The sequence below is a fragment of the Stenella coeruleoalba genome (genome assembly GCF_951394435.1).
Source record: "Stenella coeruleoalba genome assembly, chromosome: 3".
NCBI lineage: Eukaryota > Metazoa > Chordata > Mammalia > Artiodactyla > Delphinidae > Stenella > Stenella coeruleoalba.
Window position 1 is genome coordinate 96,376,057 of NC_137148.1, and position 21,819 is coordinate 96,397,875.

Consider the following 21,819-nt stretch of genomic DNA (forward strand, 5'->3'; position numbering starts at 1 on the left):
CACCAAATTACCACGTTACAGTGCACATGCCTTTTTTTTTTTTTTTTCGGTATGCGGGCCTCTCACTGCTGTGGCCTCTCCCGTTGCGGAGCACAGGCTCCGGACGCACAGGCTCAGCGGCCATGGCTCACGGGCCCAGCCGCTCCGCGGCATGCGGGATCCTCCCAGACCGGGGCACAAACCCGCGGTCCCCTGCATCGGCAGGCGGACTCCCAACCACTGCGCCACCAGGGAAGCCCTACACATGCCATTTTAAGGGATCACAAGAAGCCAAATACGGAAGTAGGAACATCCAACTTATTAAAATGCTTCTGCTCCTCTGCTTGATGCTGACCGAGACTCTACTTTTTGGTTATCTTGCTTTTCTTAACAGAACATAGAAGCTGCAGGGGAGCTTAACAAATACCATTTTCACTTTAAAACACACTTCATGACACTAAAATAAAATAATAATTGGAGGATAAATCTTTATAACTCATATATTAAAATTAAACGTTAAAAATGTACCCTCTCTAAGGTTTATAAACGTGAATTCTTTTAATTTCATTATTAATTTTACCAGTTTTACACATATATGAGATGTCTTTGGCTTCACTTATGGTGGTTTAAAGTACAGCATTTTTTTTTCTTTTTAATAAAGGGACTTCTCAAAAATTAGAAGCAAAAAAGAGCAAACTCACTATTTGACAGCCTGTTCCATCCGTTCACATCTTTCTGTAATATTATCCTTTTGATCTAATGGGCTCCAGTAAAAGATGAAAGTTTGCGTGGTGTGTGAGCCAAACTTGCATTGCTGTTTTTAAGTTACAAAAGGATGAAAGGAAAATGCTGTTCTTACTCTTTGATTATTTTTGCATATGTGTAACTTAGAAAGTGACTGTAAAAATTGAAACTTTCCATGGGTCTAGTTTGCAAAAAGGAAGCCACTCATGGCCAATTTAGAAAAATAAACATCCAAATTCTGAATATTTGAAAAATTACTCCAAGGCCAGATTTGTGACATTTCAAACATTTAAAGTTGCCCTCATTGCTGATAGTCTTATCTATTGCTGAGGAAATTCACACCCGTGGCATAACTATTTCATACCTATACAGTGGTGGCGTCTTTGGAAATCTTTTTTTTTTTTTGCTCTGTTTGGGGGAATAACAGTGAACCAAAGTGACTCTCAATTTCAACACTACTGTTTTGCACAATGTGTCAGTGTGTCTCTAATCTCTCAACTTTAGGAATGAAGATACAATTACAAAGGAGAGTAAATCTGGATATGTTGTTCAGACATACTTACTTCCTACACTTAAAAATTATAGCAGTGTACATCTGCTTAGACCCTAAAAATTACCAGGAAACGTATTTCTCACCAGAGGTTACAACAGACAAAATGTTCACATATCTAATTTTATTTGAGGAAAGAGAGAAGATTTGTTTTAATGTCACCTTAGCATCTTAAGCTAAGATGGGAAAATGCTTCTTTGCCAAGTGATGCTTTTCAGAATTTAATGCTAAAATAATATTATGGAATTAAAAGTGACCCTAAAGACTATCTTATAAAAATGCCCCACCCCTTTTGTTGATGACTAAAGTAAGACTAAGTGATAATATTAATTGAAGGTGATGAAAATCATATGTTTTAATTCAGTATAACAATAAAGATTGCCTGATGCAAGGTGTTATCTTGTGTGCTATGGCTTGCTGTGCTAGGTTTTAAATATTATAACATGAAAAGCACAAAATCTGAACATCACTTTCCTGAAATCATAAGCAGAGTGTCAAAAGAATTAGATTTCTGTTCACTTTTTCTTTTTGGGTGAGCGCTTCATGTTTATATAGTATAGAGATTATATATCTCCAAAACATTGCTCCCTTAAATTTTGGTCGTGTATCAGTTTCCTTGATCCTATAACGACATTTGATGTTGAACAAATGAACATGTCAAAGAAACTCTTCTTCATGATTCCAAGTAATCTAGGAACATATTATGTAAGAAAACATATTTTCTTCAAAATCTGCAGTATAAAAACAAATAATCCCACTAGTCAATATAAACATAAGGTAGAGGAGGCCAGTGAAAACGCTACCATCCACCAATCACCTCCTCAGAAGTTCTTCGTCCCACCTACCATATACTCCTGTCAGATAAATCTGCTTCCAGTCTCTCATGTCAATTCTTTCCCCTCCATCCCGCTACTTTCCTGTTCACTCAGACCTTCGTAATCTTTATTGGGCCTGTTTCTATTGCCTCCTAACAATCTGGCTCTACACCATTGCCAGAATGGTTTACATAAAATGGAACACTGACCACACCATCTTCTATTCTACTTACATACAAACTTTTTGAGGTTTTTACCATACCTAAAGAATTAAGTTCAGACTCCTTAACAGGGCACACAACATAACGTCTTTTATCCATTCCCTTCCTACCACTCTGTCTCATCTCTGATCACCGCTCAGTTCCCCTCTGTCAGCACCCAAAGCCACATGTTATCATGCCTGTTTTTATTGATCTTTTTATTTTGTATGCCAAACTGTCCTCCTCTCACCTCATCTGCTTTAAAAACCTCTAAAATTAAATTTTTAAGTTAACATCTCTAACACATCCCTGGCATACATAACCATCACCTAGACATATCTTTAGCTGGGGAGGAGAGTACATTATCTCAATACTTCTGCTATAATTTTGTGATTTCTCTTGAAGTCAAATTTATCATGCACCCTCATAAAACAGAGTAGACTTTGAATGAAAACAAAATGCCTGGTTTGTGTCAATGAGCTCCGTGTTCCACACCAACTCATGATTTTTTCTGCATTGAATCATGCTTGCTTTTAGAGGAATGGAGTCCTGATACTACCACCATGCAAATCATGTCTCTAGAATACATTGGATTCTTGCGGGATGCAATGACTTTTAGGCAACTCTAATGCTTTGGGGCAAATGCAGATCAGATATGCTGTTTAGCAATTGACTGATAATTCCCCTAACATGTTCAAGTGACTTGAGAGTTAAAGTAAAGGTATATGGCTTCAATACCAAGAAGAAAAAAAAATGGGTTTGACTATATCTAAGTCATATATTCTCATTACTTTTGGAAAAAAAGGCTTTGCATTTGGCAGATTTTTTCAGTTACACACTATAAAAGAAGAAAATGTTTTGCTCATCCTGGCAAGAACAATATTTTCCTTTTTAGATTTATTTTTTAAATAATTTGCTGATTGAAAAGTCACACAGGTAAATCATTTTCTCCAGAAGTAATGACATTCCCAGGCCAGCAGGCTTTAGTTCAAAATACTAAACCAGGCAGTGTCTGGAATATCCATTTCCAAATGGCATGCCAGTGGGATCAAACCCTGGCATATTCAACCTCTATTTGAATGAGTAACATACTTTTAAAATAGAACTGGCAAATCAAAACATTTAGAATTCTGACCTTGGCTTAGAGATATAATGACATGCTTGAGGTTGACTTTACTAGTTAATATGAAGCATCAACACCTGGCTGCATAGTAATTATCAAAGAAGATGAAGTTTAATTGCTGGAAAAACTACAGTGTTGTCCAGAAGCAAAGGCTATGATTTAAATGTATATTAGATGGCCTAGAAATGTGCATCTCAAAACTATACTGCCGGGCTTCCCTGGTGGTGCAGTGGTTGAGAGTCTGCCTGCCGATGCAGGGGACGCGGGTTCGTGCCCCGGTCCGGGAAGATCCCACATGCCGCGGAGTGGCTGGGCCCGTGAGCCATGGCCGCTGAGCCTGCGCGTCTGGAGCCTGTGATCCGCAACGGGAGAGGCCACAGCAGTGAGAGGCCCGCGTACCGCAAAAAAAACAAAAAACAAAAGAACTATACTGCCCACCTCACCTAGATTTTCTGTTGCATGAGTAGTTATTCACTATTTGGTGTGTGATTTTCTAACTGCATCCGAAATTCTGTAAGGTTAAGGAAATTAATATCTATTCTATTCTATAGCCTCTCTCCCTTCTTTCATTTAGTGTTTATTGAATGTCTGCTATTTTCCAAATAGCAATGCTGAAGGATGCAAGTACAAAAACAGCAGTGTTCCCTATTCTTGAGACTTTCACTCTAATGAGAAAAACAGATATGAAAACAAATAATTATAATGTACTAGGAAAAGCGGTGTACTACAGGCATATAAAGAACATTATGGGACAAGAAAGGCCTAGGAGTGATCCTGGAGATCGCTTTGGGCTTGGCCTTGAAGAGTGAGCAGGATTTAAATTAGAGTAAGGAGGGTAAGAACATGTCAGGTAATGGCAAAGGCCAGAAGGCCCTATGGGGCAGGGTATACTCACATTAGTGCTTGCCCCAATTAGCTTTGGCTGGAAGACAGCATATTCTCCAGAAATCTTACTATAATTCTATGACTTCTGTAAGTAACAGGAACAGAATAGAAATGTAAGTTCTGAGCAATATAATACAGCAGAAGTGTGTGTTTAAAGCAAGAAATTTTGAGCCAGACTGCCTGGGTATGGATTCCAACCCGAACACCTAAATACTGTCTGACTTTCAGCAAGTTATTTAAGTGCTGTAAGCTTCAGTGCCCAGCCCTGTAAATTGAGGAAGATATTAATAATTGCCTCATAAAAATTTTTGTCCGGATTAAATAATTATTATAACTTTCTTAGAAAAGTGAGGGACATGTGAGAACTTTCCATAAATGTTAGCATCAATTTTAAACAGTATTGCTGACCTGTAATTTTTATACCATAGAATTCACCCATTTAAAATATGTAAGTCAATGATTTTAGTAAATTCAGAGGATCATGCAACTATCACCTCAATCTAATTTTAGAATATTTTCTTCCCCTCAAAAAGATACCTATTGAATTTCATTCTCTGTTTTTACTCTTCTATCTCCCAGGTCTACGTAAAACCTAATCTCATTTCTGTCTCTATAGATTTGCCTATTTTGGACATTTTGTGTAAAAGTCATTATAAAAAATGTGGTCTTTTGTGTCTAGGTTCCTTCTCGTAGCATAGTATTTTCAAGATTCATCCATATTCATTCCTTTTTATGGCTGAACTATATTCCATTGTGTGAAATGCCACATTATATTTATATATTCATGAGTTGATGGGCATTTTGGATGTTCTGTTTGTTGTACATTATGAATAGTGCTGCTATGAACATTTGTGTACAAGTTTTGCATGGACATATTTTTTCATTCCTCTTGGCTGCATACATAGAATATAATTGCTAGGTCACATGTTAACATTTTGACATTTCGAGCAATTGCCAAACTGTTTTCCAAAGTAGCTGCACAATTTTCTTTACCATCAGGAATATGCATGAAGGCTTGAATTTAACTGTATCCTCACGACTGATTGTTTCATCTATTTTTGTGAAAATTGCTGTTCTAATTTTGACAGGGCTTGCACTGAATCTATAGATGGCTGTGGGTAGTGTAGACATTTTAACAATATTAACTCTAATGATCCAAGAACATGGGATTTGTTTATTTATTTTTTAATTTGGGGGGGGTTGCTTCGTTATGCTACACTAACATATAGTGTTGGGGTAGTTTGGAGGGTTCAAAGATAACTACCTTCAAGGAACTTGGAGTCAAGTGGAGGAGATACTAGTAACCGTAATTCAAGGCAGATAGAAGTGAGTACTGAGTAAGTCAGGATTGTTTTTGTTGTAAGTGACTAGATCTGGCTTAACTAACAAAGGGAATATATTTCTCACATAATTAAAGTAACTAGGGGTATCTTTATTTATTTTTTAAACATCTTTATTGGAGTGTGTTAGTTTCTGCTTTATAACAAAGTGAATCAGCTATACATATACATATGTCCCCATATCTCCTCCCTCTTGCGTCTCCCTCCCTCCCTCCCACCCTCCCTCTCCCACCCCTCTAGGTGGTCACAAAGCACCAAGCTGATCTCCCCATGCGATGCAGCTGCTTCCCACTAGCTATCTGTTTTACATTTGGTAGTGTATATTAGTCCATGCCACTCTCTCACTTCATCCCAGCTTACCCTTCCCCTCCCCAAGTCCTCAAGTACATTCTCTACATCTGTGTCTTTATGTTTTTCATCAGTGTCTTATGATTGTTGGTGTATAGATCATTCATTTCCTTGGTGAAATTTATTCTTTAGTATTTTATTATTTTGAGGCTATTGTAAATGAGAATGTTTAGTTTTTTCAGAGAGTTTATTGGTAAAGAAACACAAATAATTTTCGTATGTTGATTTTGTATCATGAAGCTTTATTGAATTCATTGATGACTTTGAAGAGTGTTTTGGTGGAGTTTTTAAGATTTTTCTATATACAAGATCACATCATTAGCACACAGACACAATTTTACTAATTACTTTCAGATTGCTCACCTGATTGCTGTGGTTAGGACTTCAGGTATAATGCTGAATAGGAGTAGTGAGAGTGGGCACACTTGTCTTGTTTCTCATCTTAAAGGGAAAATTTTCAACCTTTCACCATTGAGTATGATGTTAGCTGTGAGACTGTCATGTATGAGCTTTATTGTGTTGAGGTACATTCAGTCTACACCTACTTTATTAAGAGTTTGTATCATAAAAGGATGTTGAATTTTCTGAATACTTTTTCTGTATCTGTTGAGATTATTTTATCATTTAGTCTACTAATTTCATTCTGTTAGCCATCATTGCATCCCAGGGATAAACCCCACTTGATCATGGTATATAATCTTTTCAATGTACTGATTAATTTGGTTTGCAAGCCTTTATTATTTATTTATTTATTTATTTATTTACTAACATCTTTATTGGAGTATAATTGCTTTACAATGGTATGTTAGTTTCTGCTTTATAACAAAGTGAATCAGTTATACATATACATATGTTCCCATTATCTCTTCCCTCTTGCGTCTCCCTCCCTCCCACCCTCCCTATACCACCCCTCTAGGTGGTCACAAAGCACCGAGCTGATCTCCCTGTGCTATGCGGCTGCTTCCCACTAGCTATCTATTTTACGTTTGGTAGTGTATATATATTGAGAGTTTTTCATCTATATTCATTAGGGATATTATCTTGTGGTTTTCCCTTCTCATAGTGTCCTTATCTGGCTTTGGCATCAGGGTTATGCTGGCCTTGTAAAATAGGTTTGCAAGTATTCCCTGCTCTTCAAATTTTTAGAAAATTTTGAGAAGAACTGGCATTATTTCTTCTTTAAATATTTGGTAGAATTCACCAGTGAAGACACCTGGACCTGGGCTTTTTTTATGGGAGGAGGTTTTGATTACTGATTCAATCACCTTACTCATTGTGAGGCTGATCAGATTTTCTATTTCTTCATGATTCATTCTTGGCAGGTTGTACAATTCCTAGGAATTTATCATTTTCTTCTGTTTAATTTATTGGCACACACTTGTTCATAGTAGTCTCTTCTGATCCTTTGTAGTTCTGTGGTATAAATTATAATGTCTCCTCTTTCATTAATAATTTCATTTATTTAAGTCCTACTTTTTTCTTGCTAAGTCTAGCTAAAGGTTTGGCAATTTTTTAAAAAACTAACTCCTAGTTTCATTGTATTTTTTTTTCTTTTTTCCCCTGTTGTTTTTCTATTCTCTGTTTTATTTGTTTCTGTTCTGATCTTTGTTATCTCCTTTCCTTCTTCAAAGTTTTGTTTTAGTTTGTTATTCTTTTCTAGTTTAGTAGACTTCTGGCTGCTCTAACATTTTGCTTGTATCATGGAGCTACCAGCCTTCTCTTCTTTTTTGAGTCTTTATTGAATTTGTTACAATATTGCTTCTGTTTTATGTTGTGGTATTTTTTTTTTTTTTGGCCGCGAGGTATGTGGGATCTTACCTCCTGACCAGGGATTGAAACTGCGCCTCTGGCATTGGTAGGCGAAGTCTTAACCACTGGACTGGAAGGGAAGTCCCTACCAGCCTTCTCTTAATTTTTCTCTACCAAAACCTCCAATACCCTTAGGCATGAAGTTCTCCATGCTCTATTTCAAATAAATTCAGACTCCATCAATTCTACGGCCTGCCTTTATTCTGGACAGAACACCAGAACTACTCCACTGAAACTTGGTGGGTTGAGGGGGGAGCTAAATTTTTCTGAAGTGATATCTTCACTGAGTGGTTATAGGATGGGGGCAGTGACAACTTGTAGTCTTCTCAGCTTGACTCTTCTAACATGGAACTTCCACCCTGCAACCAATCTCAGGTAGAGATCACTGGGGCCTCTTTATTCTCACCCCACAACATTTTGAGTAGAGCTTCTGCTCCATGGGTAGGGGATAGATAGGGGAATGGATACCTAGTCCTTTCAGTCATACTTGGCTGGGGTAGACCTTCTGCAACAGGCAACAGGAGGGGATGAGAAAACCCAGCAGCCTGCCTTTGCGAGGGTGAAATCATATCCCCAAACTGGATAATGGGGGAGAGAGAGAGAGCGCTCCACCTTCTTTGTCCTCACCTGCTAATTGTAGAACACTCAGGGTAGAGCTTCTGTAACGCAAAGCTTGCAGAGGTGGGGGCATTTGTGGTGGTAAGGGATTAGAACATGGGTCAGTTATGTTCTACAGTTATGTTCTTACTGAGATTTAGTAGATTTTCTTTAATGATTGTTTCTCCGTTTGCTGTTTGCCCTTAGGATAATTTCCAGAGACTTTGAATAATTGCTGGTTTGCTTTTCTGTTTAAAATAATTTTCACAAGTAAAATTGTTTTGTTGAGGAGAAAGTCCACCAATCTTCATACTCTGCCATTCAGGAGGTCCTGCCTCCTTTAATTATTTATTTTTGCCAGTGCATTTTTTTTTTTTTTTTTACCTATTATGATAGAGCGTTAATCATTTAATTCCTTCTATAACTGTAAATCTTGCCATTTTTTTATAAGGAGCTGAATTTCCTCATGTCTGACAAGAACCTCTGTAATTAAAATAAAAAAAAAGTTATGTGGTCATATGTTTTGAATCTATCTTATAGGCCCCTATTGGATAATCAGATTTCTCATTAAAATATTCAAGAATCTAAGGAATCTTACACAGAGGAAAATAACTCTTCATAAACTATCATTTCCTAGAAGTGAGGCAGTGCTAAGCAAGAGCCTAGAGACAAGAATAGAACAAATTGTGTGATCTGGAAATTGGAGGCCATAGTGGAAACACAGATGCAGGCAGTAGATGCTAGGACACAACCAGGATCATGTGCAGAAATATCCATTTCAACTGAGGTCAGTGGAGGTGCATCTCTACCATGAAACATGAAATATATGTATCCTACGCCTAGCCACTGCCAGAAATTTTATGCCATCCCAAGGAGAAGGAGAGGGACAGTGAGGAGAAAACATTTTTCTGATCATGTACTGCCAAATAGACTTTTTTTTTTTAATTGAAATATAGTTGATTTACAATGATGTGTTAGTTTCAGGTGTACAGCAAAGTGATTCAGATCACTTTAGATTCTTTTCCATTACAGGTTATTAAAAGATATTGAGTATAGTTCCCTGTGCTATACAGTAGGTCCTCGTTGGGTATCTCTATATAGTAGTGTCCATATTTTAATCCCAAACTCCTAATTTATCCCTCCCCCTTCCTTTCCCCTTTGAGACTGGGTTTTAAACTAAAAATTAGTGAGTTACTTTGATTATGTAAGGTTAATTTTCCCATCTGACATGGACTGAATGTTTGTGCCCCCTAAAATTCTATGTTGAAACTTAATCCCCAATGAGATGGTATTTAGAGGGGCCTTTGGAAGGTGATTGTCATGAAGACAGGGCTCTCATGAATAGCATCAGTGCCCTTATAAAAGATACTCCAGATTGTTTCCTTGCCCCTTCTCCCATGTGAGGACACAGGGGAAAATCAGCAGTCTGCAACCCAGAAGAAGGCTCTCCCCAGAACTCAATTATGCTGGCACCCTGATCTCAGACTTCCCGACTCCAGCACTGTGAGAAAAAAATTTCTGTTATTTATAAGCCACCTAGTCTATGGTATTCTGTTATGTCAGACGTCCTTCAAGCATAGATGAATAAACCAGACCAAATTCAGTTCAGTTATATAAATAAAAGGAAGTTACATATTTGAACACTTGAATTTTGTGATTAAAAATTCATACCTCCTACATTATATTGCACTATTCCCGTGTAGGTGTCATGTGAAAAATAAGAAATACAAGGTGAAAAGAAAAATTCAAATAACATTATAATGAATGAAAATTTGCTCTCAAATTGCTCACACACACACACACACACACACATGCATACACACACTACTCAGTTCAAATATACCCATAAGAAGTTGGCTTTCAAACTTCTCTTACTATCCCAGGCATTAACTTTAAATGACTGAAATTGTATATAATAATTCATAAGACCCCCATTAGATATCATTTATAACACTTTGGACAGATAAACTGGACCAAATTTTTCTTCTGAGTATTCTGCAAAGGAAATAAATGTTCTACAAAACAATATTACATAAGCAGACCACTTGGGAGATGTCTAAACAACTTAAGAGTATACAAATACTTTTGAAGCAGCACAAGATAATTTATAAGCTTTTATTTGTATAGGAATTGCTGAAAGTTATTGTAGAGGGCATTCATTTAAGCAAATCCCTTAGGACCATTAAAATGCAACAGTGAGATGAATTCTACCTACTGTACTCTGAAGGAAAGTGCAGTTGAGACACACAGCATTATGCATGACCCCCAATTCATGGCAAAACAGATTTCCATAAAGACTTTTGAGTTCTGCCTAATTCTCACATACATTGATCTTGTGATTTAACACATCTTTCATTTGTATCTGGCTTTAGTTACATTATTTTCAGTTTTTTCTCCGTACTTTCTCTTAGCCTTTGTATGTTTTATTCCTTATACCTAAATCGCCCAACCCCAGTATTTCTCTGAATTGGAAATTTCCAGATGAGGAAGACTGGTAAGCAATCCCTCTTCTGGGAACCTTTCTTCACAGGCCTTAGAAGACAGAAGCTTTCTTTCTTACCTGCTGTCTATCTCTGTGCAACAAAATTCTGTGCATGAAATAAAGGACTTGGCCATGTTGATATTATGATGCAATATTTTTTAATAGCCGTGAATACTGCATACCATGATACAATAGTATCCAGTAGGGTTGAAGTTAATAAAAGTGACACATAGCTACTTCACAATGCCAACAACTGCAGATTTCTTTCTTCTTTTCAAATGGATCTCCCAACTGGTGTCCTCTCAGAACTTTAAGGGAACTGCTCTGTAGGAATCTGTTCAGTCATTCTGACATGCTCTTAGAAAATAAGACTGATGATGATCAAATCTGCCTGCTGAATGATAACAGCAACCTCTGCCCATTCTCCAGAGGCCTATGGCCATCAGCAGAGGCGTTCTGCTTTATGAGCTATCAATAGTGTGTTATCCTCTAAGGTCAAATCTCGGGAAGATAGAAGCACACCTCTTTCTCTTACACAAAGTGTATTGCATGGAGCAACACTAAAAATTATTCATAGAGGTCCAATGTCACATTAATAATATGAATTGAGGAACCCAGGAGGAAAGAGTTCTGTCATTTAACTTGAATGGGTTTTCCATTGCTTTGCAAGCATTTTAAGGTTGCTCGCTGTGCATTCCTTTCTGGGAATCATTTCATAGTTCTTGCATAATACATGATACATTTTCTAGATAAATTAAAGTTTGAAAACTATTTCTTGCATATATACATTTTTTTTCTTTATTAGTGCCAAGTTCTTCTAAACCAACTACTCTAAAATATCAATGACTCTATGTATCAAGGGGTTAATGTGATCAATATAAACTGTGGCGTCTCCTTGGCATATGTTCTAAACCTCTAGGGAGCTGTGCAGATTGGGGCTGTGAAATGCTCTTTGACTACTTCCTGTTTCCATACCTTGTGCAGTCTGTATTGAATTTTTAGAAAAGAACTTCCAGGCTTATTCTAATTTCAAATGAATCTCCAATATAATGATGAGTCATTTATTACACAGCATGACCTCTAATAAACTTTTATATTAATACGGCAAAAAAATAAAAAAGTATATCTAAGCTTCTATTAAGATATTGCCTATTAAAAAGCTCCTGGCATTGGGCAACTCGAATGGTTGACAACCTTCTCGTCTGCTTGCCGTACTTCATGTGGATCTTTCTATCATAAATAACAAAACACTGAAACTGTTTTTGAGGAGAGAAGAAGATGCACCAAATTTGTTGGCAATGCTTTCTTCAGATAAAACTGTTTTTTTAAAAAAATTTTATTGGAGTATAGTTTATTTACAACGTTGTGTTAGTTTGAGGTGTACAACATAGTGATTCAGTTACACATATGCATATACTCATTCTTTTTCAGATTTTTTTCCCATATAGGTTATTACAGAATATTGAGCAGAGTTCCCTGTGTTTAACAATAGGTCCTTTTTGATTATCTACTTTAGATATAGTAGTGTGTGTATGTCAATCCCAAGGTCCCAATTTATCCCCCATCCCCCACTTTTCTTCTTTGGTAACCACAAGTTTGTTTTTGAAATTTGTGAGTCTGTTTTTGTTTTGCAAATAAGTTCATTTATATCATTTTTTAAAATTAGATTCCACATAAGAGTAATATCATATAATATTTGTCCTTCTCTGTCTGACTTACTTCATTTAGTATGATCATCTCTAGATCCTTCCATGTTGCTGCAAATGGCATTATTTCATTCTATTTTATGGCTGAGTAATATTCCATTGTATGTATGTATCACATCTTCTTTAACCATTCCTGGACATTTAGGTTGCTTCCATGTCTTGGCTATTTGGAAATAGTGCTGCAATGAACATTGGGGTGCATATATCTTTTCAAATTATGGTTTTCCCTGGATATATGTCCAGGAGTGGGATTGCTGGATCGTATGGTAGTTCTGTTTTTAGTTTTGTAAGGAACCTCCATACTGTTCTCCGTAGTGGTTGTACAAATTTACATTCCCACTAACAGTGTAGGAGGGTTCCCTTTTCTCCACACCCTCTCCAGCATTATTGTTTGTAGACTTTTTGATGATGGCCTTTCTGACCGGTGTGAGGTGATACCTCATTGTAGTTTTGATTTGCATTTCTCTAATAATTAGCTACATTGAACATCTTTTCATGTGCATCTTGGCTATCTGTATGTTTTCTTTGGAGAAATGTCTATTTAGATCTTCTGCCCATTTTTGATTGGGTTTTTTGTTTTTTGATATTGAGCTGTTTGTATATTTTGGAGATTGTTGGTCGCTTAATTTGCAAATATTTTCTCTCATTCTGTGGGTTGTCTTTTCATTTTGTTTATGGTTTCCTTTAATGTGCAAAAGCTTTTAAGTTTAATTAGGTCCCATTTTTAAATTTTTGTTTTTATTTTCATTACTCTAGGATGTGGATCCAAAAGATATTGCTGCGATTTATGTCAAAGAGTATTCTGCCTATGTTTTCCTCTAAGAGTTTTATAGTGTCTGGACTTACATTTAGACCTTTGAATCATTCTGAGTTTATTTTTGTGTATGTAGTTAGAGAATGTTCTAATTTCATTCTTTTACATGTTGCTGTCACGTTTTCCCAGCACCACTTATTAAAGAGACTATCTTCTCTCCATTGTGTATTCTTGTCTCCCTGTCTTAGATTAATTGACCACAGGTGCATGGGTTTATTTCTATCTTGTTCCATTGACCCGTATTTCTGTTTTGTGCCAGTACCATACTTTTGATGACTACAGCTTTGTAGTATAGTCTGAAGTCAGGGAACCTGATCCCTCTGGCTCTGTTTTTCTTTCTCAGGATTGCTTTGGCTATTTGCGGTCTTTTGTGTTTCCATACAAATTTTAAGGTTTTTTGTTCTATTTCTGTGAAAAATGCCATTGGCAGTTTGATAGGGATTGCATTGAAACTCTAGATTGCCTTGGTTAGTATAGTCATTTTGACAATATTGATTCTTCCAATCCAAGAATATGGTATATCTTTCCATCTGTGTCATCTTCATTTTCTTTCATCAGTGTCTTATAGTGTTCAGAGTATAGGTCTTTTGCCTCCTTAGGTAGGTTTATTCCAAGGTATTTTCTTCTTTTTGATGTGATGGTAAATGGGATTGTTTCCTTAATTTCTCTTTCTGATCTTTCATTGTTAGTGTATAGGAATGCAAGAGATTTCTGTGTATTGATTTTGTATCCTGCAACTTTACTGGATTCATTGATACACAGAAAATGCTAAAGATGCTACCAGAAAACTACTAGAGCTCAAAAGTGTTGTATTATTAAGAGGCAACGTTAAACATTTTATTTTTTAGGTTTCTGTATAAGTAAAAAATAAGGTACCTAGATAATTAGAAGTATAGATCTGTTATATGATACTGAAATATGTCATATAATGCTGTTTGTATTTCAGGCGATTGCCAGATTTAGTTCATAGGATGATAAGAGATTTTGAAACAGTCTGGGGACACTTAGCACATCACCACTCAAGCCTATATTAGTAAAGATCAACATGAAGGTTAAAAAAGTCCTTCAGATTTCTTTGGAAAGGATTGTTAGTATACTAGTTTCAGTGTACACACGATCACACACACACACACACACACACACACACACACACACACACACACGGGAGAAGGGTGATTCTCCATCACATAAAGCCAAAAGAAGTGCTTAGAGGATTTCTCTTGCAACCTCTGAATTTTTGTGAATGTGTAGGTTGATACCTAAACATGTGTTGAGATCTAAAGTTAAAAGCCTTGGGATGGTTGGGACCTGGTTGTAGGGATTAAAGAGAGGAGACAGGCAGCACTGGGAGCCAGCTGATCTTCCACTGATATAAGGGCAATATACGTCGTTCTGGTGAGCAAGATGTCTCCTTGTAGAAGGGAGCTGTGATAGTTTTAATCTATGGTCACAAATTTCTTTGGTATCTTCCAGTCAAGAAGTAATATATCCAGTCTCTTTGAATTTGTGTGGCTTATGACTCTTTTGATCAAAAGGATTTGGCAGAAGTGAAGCTATATGATGCCCTACGCTAAGTTATAAGTGCAATGCAGCTTTCAGGTTTCCTCTGGGATATTCCTTTTTTTTTTTTGAACCCTGAACTCCAAACAATTGCTCAGTCTTCAAGCCACATGGAATAGCTACATATAGGCATCCTTTTCAACAGCCACTGCTGAGCACACAGAAAGTAGGCAGCATCAATTGCCAGCCGGGTGAGTGAGCCATCCTGGACATCCATCCAGGTGAGTCTTCAGAGGGCGACTATCAGAGCCAGCATCTAACCACAGTTGCATAAAAAAGCCCAAGTGAAAACCGCCCAGCTGAGTCTTTTCCAAGTTCCTGATCCATAAAGCAATAAGCAAGATAAAATAGTTGCTTTAGACAGATCAGTTTTAAAGTAATTTATTATAGAACAATAATAACTGGACCACAAATCGTCTGAAATCTCAAGAGGAGGTTTTAAGATGGATGATAGTTTGTAGTTTTTATATTATACGGACTGGAAAAATTTTTTATTATTTCAAAAGTAGGGCCATTAATATATTGTTTGAGGATGTCAAGAAAAGCAGTGAGATTGTCTTAGATTTCATTCTGGGAGGAAAGGTACATCCCCTAGAGCTGATTAAAAATAGCAGATGTAAAAAATAATTATGTTCCTTCCTTCTAACATCAAGCTGAGTCCAGTTTACTTAATAAATCAGGTTCCAGCTCCATCATCACCATTACCTTTACAAGAAATTCATATGTTCTGATTAAGTTTTTAAAGGCCTCTATCAAAACATTTATTTTGGCATAAAGGAGGCATCTTCATAAGCCCTCCTTTACCCATTTTTAGTGATTATCCAGTTAACATTGGGTTAGTCACAGATGGTTCAATAAAAGACATCCTTTTGAAGGAGATGTCAAGTCTCAGGAAGCCAGATTCAGTGAATGCCTCAACAAAGAGTGGAATGGAAAGAATCAGGAGAGAAGAAAACCACAAAAAACAATGATTTTGTATTTTTCTAATTTCACTTACATACAGTAATTATCTTATACTTGAATTATCTTCTCTTTTTAGTGACCCATCTTCTTCCCTGAACTACTAAAACAATGCAGTTTAGGCTTCCACTGTGACTGACCCACAGTGGTGGAATCTCACTGGGCATGATTCACCCCCAGTATTCTCACACAGCTTTAGAAAACTTAAAATGAATTTCTCTTTGCTCTAAATTAACTTATAAAAATAATTATCTTTTGCTCCAGTGCCCTACATATATGATGCAGTGTAGTAGGTCATATTCTAAGGAGACCCCAGTGACTCACATTCTTCTACCATCTCTTCCATCCTGAGTGTGGGTGGACCCGTAAATATGTTGACATATCACTCTTGTGATAAGGTTTGTGAAGGGAGATTCTCCTTGGCCCTGACCTAATCAGGTGAGCACTTAAAGAAACAAGCTGCAAGAGGAATTCCATGTGAGGGAGATTCTCTGTCTCTGGCTTTGAAGATTCAAATACTGAGGCTGGAGGGGGAAGCAGGTGGCAAGGAATGTGAGCACCATCTAAGATCTGAAAGCACCCCAGCCAACACCCAGCAAGAAAACAGGACCTAAGCCTATAACCATAAGAAGCTGGTTCTGCCAACAGCCTGAGTTTGGAAGCAGGTTCTTCCCCAAAGTCCTGTTGGCACCTGATTTCTGCCTAAAACCCTGAGGCTCAGGCCAGCTACCTCAGGCCCAGACCTGCTATGTAAGTACTGTGAGCTGGTAAGCAGGCATTATAATTAAACTGCTAATTTTGACATACCTTGTTCACAGCAATAGAAAAGTAATGTAGGCAAACATCATAATTCTACTATAATGCAGTTCTAGAAACATATAATTGTGTCTCAACTTTTTTTAGCATTAGGAATCACTTTTGTATTAGGGTTAATGAGATGAAATAAGGGCCAAGTACACCTTGATAAACTATTTACCATGGATCTTTGGGAATTATTAGCATTGAGTACATTTATCTATTTCTAACAACTTTTCTACCCCAAGAATATGCTTTATCTCACTGTCCTCTTTCATAAACCTTGGCATGTCAGCAAATAGACCACTTCGAAGAATTTTTTTTTTTTCTTTTTTGGATATAGTTGCTTGTAGTAGGCCCTTATGATCCTTTGTATTTTTGTGGTGTCTTTTGTAACTTCTCCTTTTTTCATTTCTAACGTTATTGATTTGAGCCCTCTCCCTTTTTTTCTTGATGAGTCTGCCCAAAGGTTTATCAATTTTGTTTATCTTTTCAAAGAACCAGCTTTTAGTTTCATTGATCTTTTCTATTGTTTTCTTCATCCATATGGCATTTATTTCCTCTCTGATCTTTATGATTTCTTTCCTTCTACTAACTTTGGGTTTTGTTTGTTCTTTTTTCTCTAGTTGCTTTAGGTGTACAGTTAGGTTGTTTATTTGAGATTCTTCTAGGTAAGACTGTATTGCTATAAACTTCCCTCTCAGAACTGTTTTTGCTGCATCCCATAGGTTTTGGATCATCATGTCCATTTTCATTTGTCTCTAGGTATTTTTTTATTTCCTCTTTGATTTCTTCAGTGATCTATTTGTTGGTTAATAATATTGAATATATTGTTTAGCTTCCATGTATTTGTGTTTTTTACAGTCTTTTGGTTTTTTTCTTTTTTTTTTTGTAGTTGATTTCTAATCTCACACTGTTTTGGTCATAAAAGGTGCTTGATATGATTTCAATTTTCTTAAATTTACTGAGGTTTGCTTTGGGGCCCAGCATGTGATTTATCCTAGAGAGTGTTCCATGTGCAAAGAATTTAAATAATAATGCTGGCCAAACTCACCAAAATACACTGGTTGCTTCTTCTTTGGGCAGAACTTTTGTTTCAACTTATACTCCAATGGGACATGAGTCTCATCCTCTTTCCTCTTTTGTAATATTTTTCTCCCTAAATGTTATTTGCTCTTTTGGAAAGGTGCATTATTCATATACACATCTTTGTGTCTCCCTTTGGTTATATATGAACATTCTGATACTATTGTCCACTTCGATGCTTGCCAGTCTCCACACAGCCATTGGCTGAGTTTCCAGAGGGTATGGTCCAGGCCTCTCAACAGCCCCATTCAGTAAGTGACTAAATAAGGTTCCCAGGGAACTCCTTTACTCTTTATGAAAACACTTTCCTCCCCTCAGAGGCTTAATACCTTTGCTGTTGCCAAGTGTGACCATGCCCTGAGGTTAACCACTGAGGAGCAAAGAGCCTCTATGTGTCTGCTGTTGACAACTCTATCATGTAGGGCTTCTCTACAGGTAATGGTGGCAATAAAAGTAGCATTCATCTGGCAAATGACCAAAAGAATGATACAAGCCATTTCTATAACTCTTCTAGCTAGGAAGTGAAAGGATAGACTGAGGCTTCAGGCAGAGGACTTAGGCATGACAGAGACGATCTGTGGTGTCACACAAACCAATTCTAGAACATCCCAGTGCTCATCACCTTACACATGAATATCTATAAAAGACCATCATTACCTATGCTTCACCTCATAGTTGACACAATGAAAACAAGAAACACAGCTCACCCTGTGGTCACTTACCAGAGGATTCTTCCTTAGCTGTATCTCTTATACCCTTTAATCCAAATCAAACCTCCATCCCTCCTCAATCTCTCAAATTTTTCCATAGTGATCTCTAGAACTCATGGTCTGATATTATCTCATCTTAATATTCTCAATCTCTTCTCTGAATGAACCCAATGCCTTCCAGTTTATGCAGAGATTAACTTGAAATTTATCACACAGCTAAATGTAAAAGGTGCTACTATAAAATTTTTAGAAAAAAATAGGAAAAAGTATTGCTACATTTGGGTTAGATAAACAATTATTAGATACAAAAAAAGTGAAAAATTGGATTTCATAAAATTATAAGTTTTGCTCTTTGGAAGACACTGTTAAATGAAAGAAAACAAGCCAAACACTAGAAGAAAATACTTGCATGTTACATATGTGACCAAGGACTTGTATTCAGCATAAAGAGCTCTCAAAACTCAACAATAAGAAAACAATACAATAAAAATGGGCAAAAGATTTTAACAGACACTTCACCAAAGTCATACAAATGGCAAATAAAATAAGCACATGAGGGCTTCCCTGGTGGTGCAGTGGTTGGGAGTCCGCCTGCTGATGCAGGGGACGCAGGTTCGTGTCCCGGTCCGGGAAGATCCCACGTGCCACGGAGCAGCTGGGCCCGTGAGCCATGGCCGCTGGGCCTGCGCGTCCAGAGCCTGTGCTCCGCAACGGGAGAGGCCACAACAGTGAGAGGCACATATACCGCAAAAAAAACTAAAATAAGCACATGAAAAATTCTCAGCATCAGCAATCATTTGGGACATAAAATTCACATACACACAATAACCTATATGCAAATATTTTTAACAGCTTTACTCAGAATAACTTGAAACAATTGAAAAGCCCTTCAACTGGTGAATGGATAGACAAATTGTGTGGTATATCCACCCTACAGAGCAATGAAAAGAACAAACTCATTACATGCAATAACATATAAATCTCAAATACATTATGGTTAGTGACAGGAGCCAGACCCAAAAGATTACATATTCTTTGATTGAGTTTATACAACATTCAGGAAAAGGCAATTTTTTTTCCATTCTTATTGAGAAATAATTGACATACATCGCTGTATAAATTTAAAATGTACAGCATGATGATTTGATTTACATATATTGTGAAATAATTACCACAATAGGTTTAGTTAATATCCATCATCTCATAGAGATACAATAAAAAGAAAAGGGGAAAGAAATCTCCTCGTGATGAGAACTCTTAGGAGCTACTCTCTAAACAACTTTCCTATATATCACACAGTAGTGTTACTTATAGTCATCATGTTATACATTACAACCCTTGTACTTGCGTATCTTATAACTGGGAGTATATACCTTCTGACCACCTTCCTCCAATTCTCCCTCCCCCCACACACAGCCTCTAGTAACCACAAGACTAATCTCTTTTTCTGTGAGTTTGTTGTGTTTTTTTTTTTAAACAAAAATTTAGATTCTACATATAAGTGAGATCGTACAGTATTTGTCTTTCTCTGTCTGACTTACTTCACTTAGCATAAGTAGAAAAGGCAAAATTTTAAGAGAAAAGAATAGATCAGTGTTTTCTAGACATTAAGGGTGGGAAAATAGGTGACTAAAGATGGACAGGGTAAGTGAATAATTTGGGTGTGAGGGAAGAGTTCTGCGTATTGAATGTGGTGTTGGTTTACACAACTGTGCATTTATCACCATTCATACAACTGCTCTCCTATATTAATACTATGTATTTGTGTCATCTGTTTTTTTTTTTAAAGGTTAGACTATAAACGTCCTGCATAGGTCTTTCATTTACCTAGAGTTTCTACTTATTTGTTATGTTTTCTTACTGATTAAAGAAACTTGTGCTTCTGTATAATGTAACCTACTTTATGAACATGAACTTATTTTCTGGAACTTATGCATGGAAATAATCTTGGAATTTATTTTAATTCCTGATCTAGTTTAATTATTGTTTCTTGTTGCCCAAGTCTCTTGAAACACTCTTACTTAAATCTCTTCATCAGTTTTACTGAAGTTGAGATTTCAAAATTGATTCAAAGGAAGTAAATTGTTAAAAAATACAACTATTGTCTCATGCTCTTGTTTAATGATTTAAGGGTGAATAATACAAGTTTATTTCTCCTGAAATATTGAAGGCACTGCTACATTGTATTCTGGTATCTTTTGCTAATTTAATATCTTATGAAAGATTTTCTGCCCTTTATATGAAATCTGTACATTCTTTGTTCTATATCTCTTTCAGAAGTTTTTTATTATCTTCTTTACTCCTTGTGTTCTACAGTTTCACTCTGATATGTCTAGATGTGGATCTTTGTCACTCATTGTACTAGGCATTCAGTAGATGTCTTCAAGGTTATGAAACTTTTTTCAGATATGGGAAATTTCTTTGTTATTTCTTTGACTTCTTCTCCCAGTCTCACAATACATCTTAATTTTCTTTGTTCTCTCTTTTTGCGAAAGCTATTAGAAGAAGGTTAAATTTCATGTATTTTCTTGTGTTTCTCATATTGATTTATATGTCCTAACTTTTCTCTTAGATTTTTCATCTCTGAAATTTTGTTCTTTGAAATAAAAGATTTGCTTGAGTCTCTTTTCTAGGTCTCCTATTAAACTGTTTCATTTTGGCAAACACACGTTGGATTTCCAGGAATTATATTCTTATCCTCTGAGTATTCTATTTACATAATAGCTGCTAAAAATTTTAATACCTTTTCAAAAATTTCTATCACAGTATTAATCAGAATTTCCCTGAATTATTCTTCTCCATTAGCTTAAATATATAGTTTTCTTCAAGCATCATTTTTCAATTTGTTTATTTTACTTCTTATCTTTGGGCAGATTGGTTTGTCTCTAATCTCAGGCCATTCTGGTTTTCTTCTCATGTCTACAAAGAGAAATTTGATCAGTCAAGAAAAATCCTCTATTATTGCTCAGCTTCTTGTCTGTGAACAGGAAGTACTGACTACCAGACTATACTTTTTCACTAAGTTTTGATTTGGAAATTATGTCAAGGTAATAAAACTTTGTAAAAATAAAAATGGTACGCAGAACACCCTTATATTCTTCACCCAGTGCACCTGTCATTAGCATTTTACCTAATTGTATTTGCTCTATCTGTAGACGTATTTTGAAGAATATAGCCTCTCCCTTTGGAAAAAAAGCTTCTCATTGTGTGTTTGGCTAATACTTCATCATGATTAAATTAAGAATATGCATTCTCTGCTGGGATATTGAATAGTGAAGTTGTGTCCTCAGGGCGTCACATCTGGAGCCACATATGA

The 21,819-nt window shown here is 36.5% G+C and overlaps 1 protein-coding gene across 4 annotated transcripts in view; it reads right to left on the reverse strand.

Moving 5' to 3' along the window:
• Positions 1-18,613: 18,613 nt before the first annotated feature.
• The window catches only part of LOC307183717 (uncharacterized protein), a 548,184-nt gene continuing 544,978 nt past the window's right edge, over positions 18,614-21,819 (reverse strand). For 3 of the 4 annotated variants that reach the window (XR_013827561.1, XR_013827562.1, XR_013827564.1), the window contains one exon: positions 18,614-19,259. The gene's annotated coding sequence lies outside the window, so the exon portion shown is untranslated. The remainder of the gene's footprint in view (positions 19,260-21,819) is intronic. The other variant, XR_013827563.1, reaches the window with a different exon arrangement.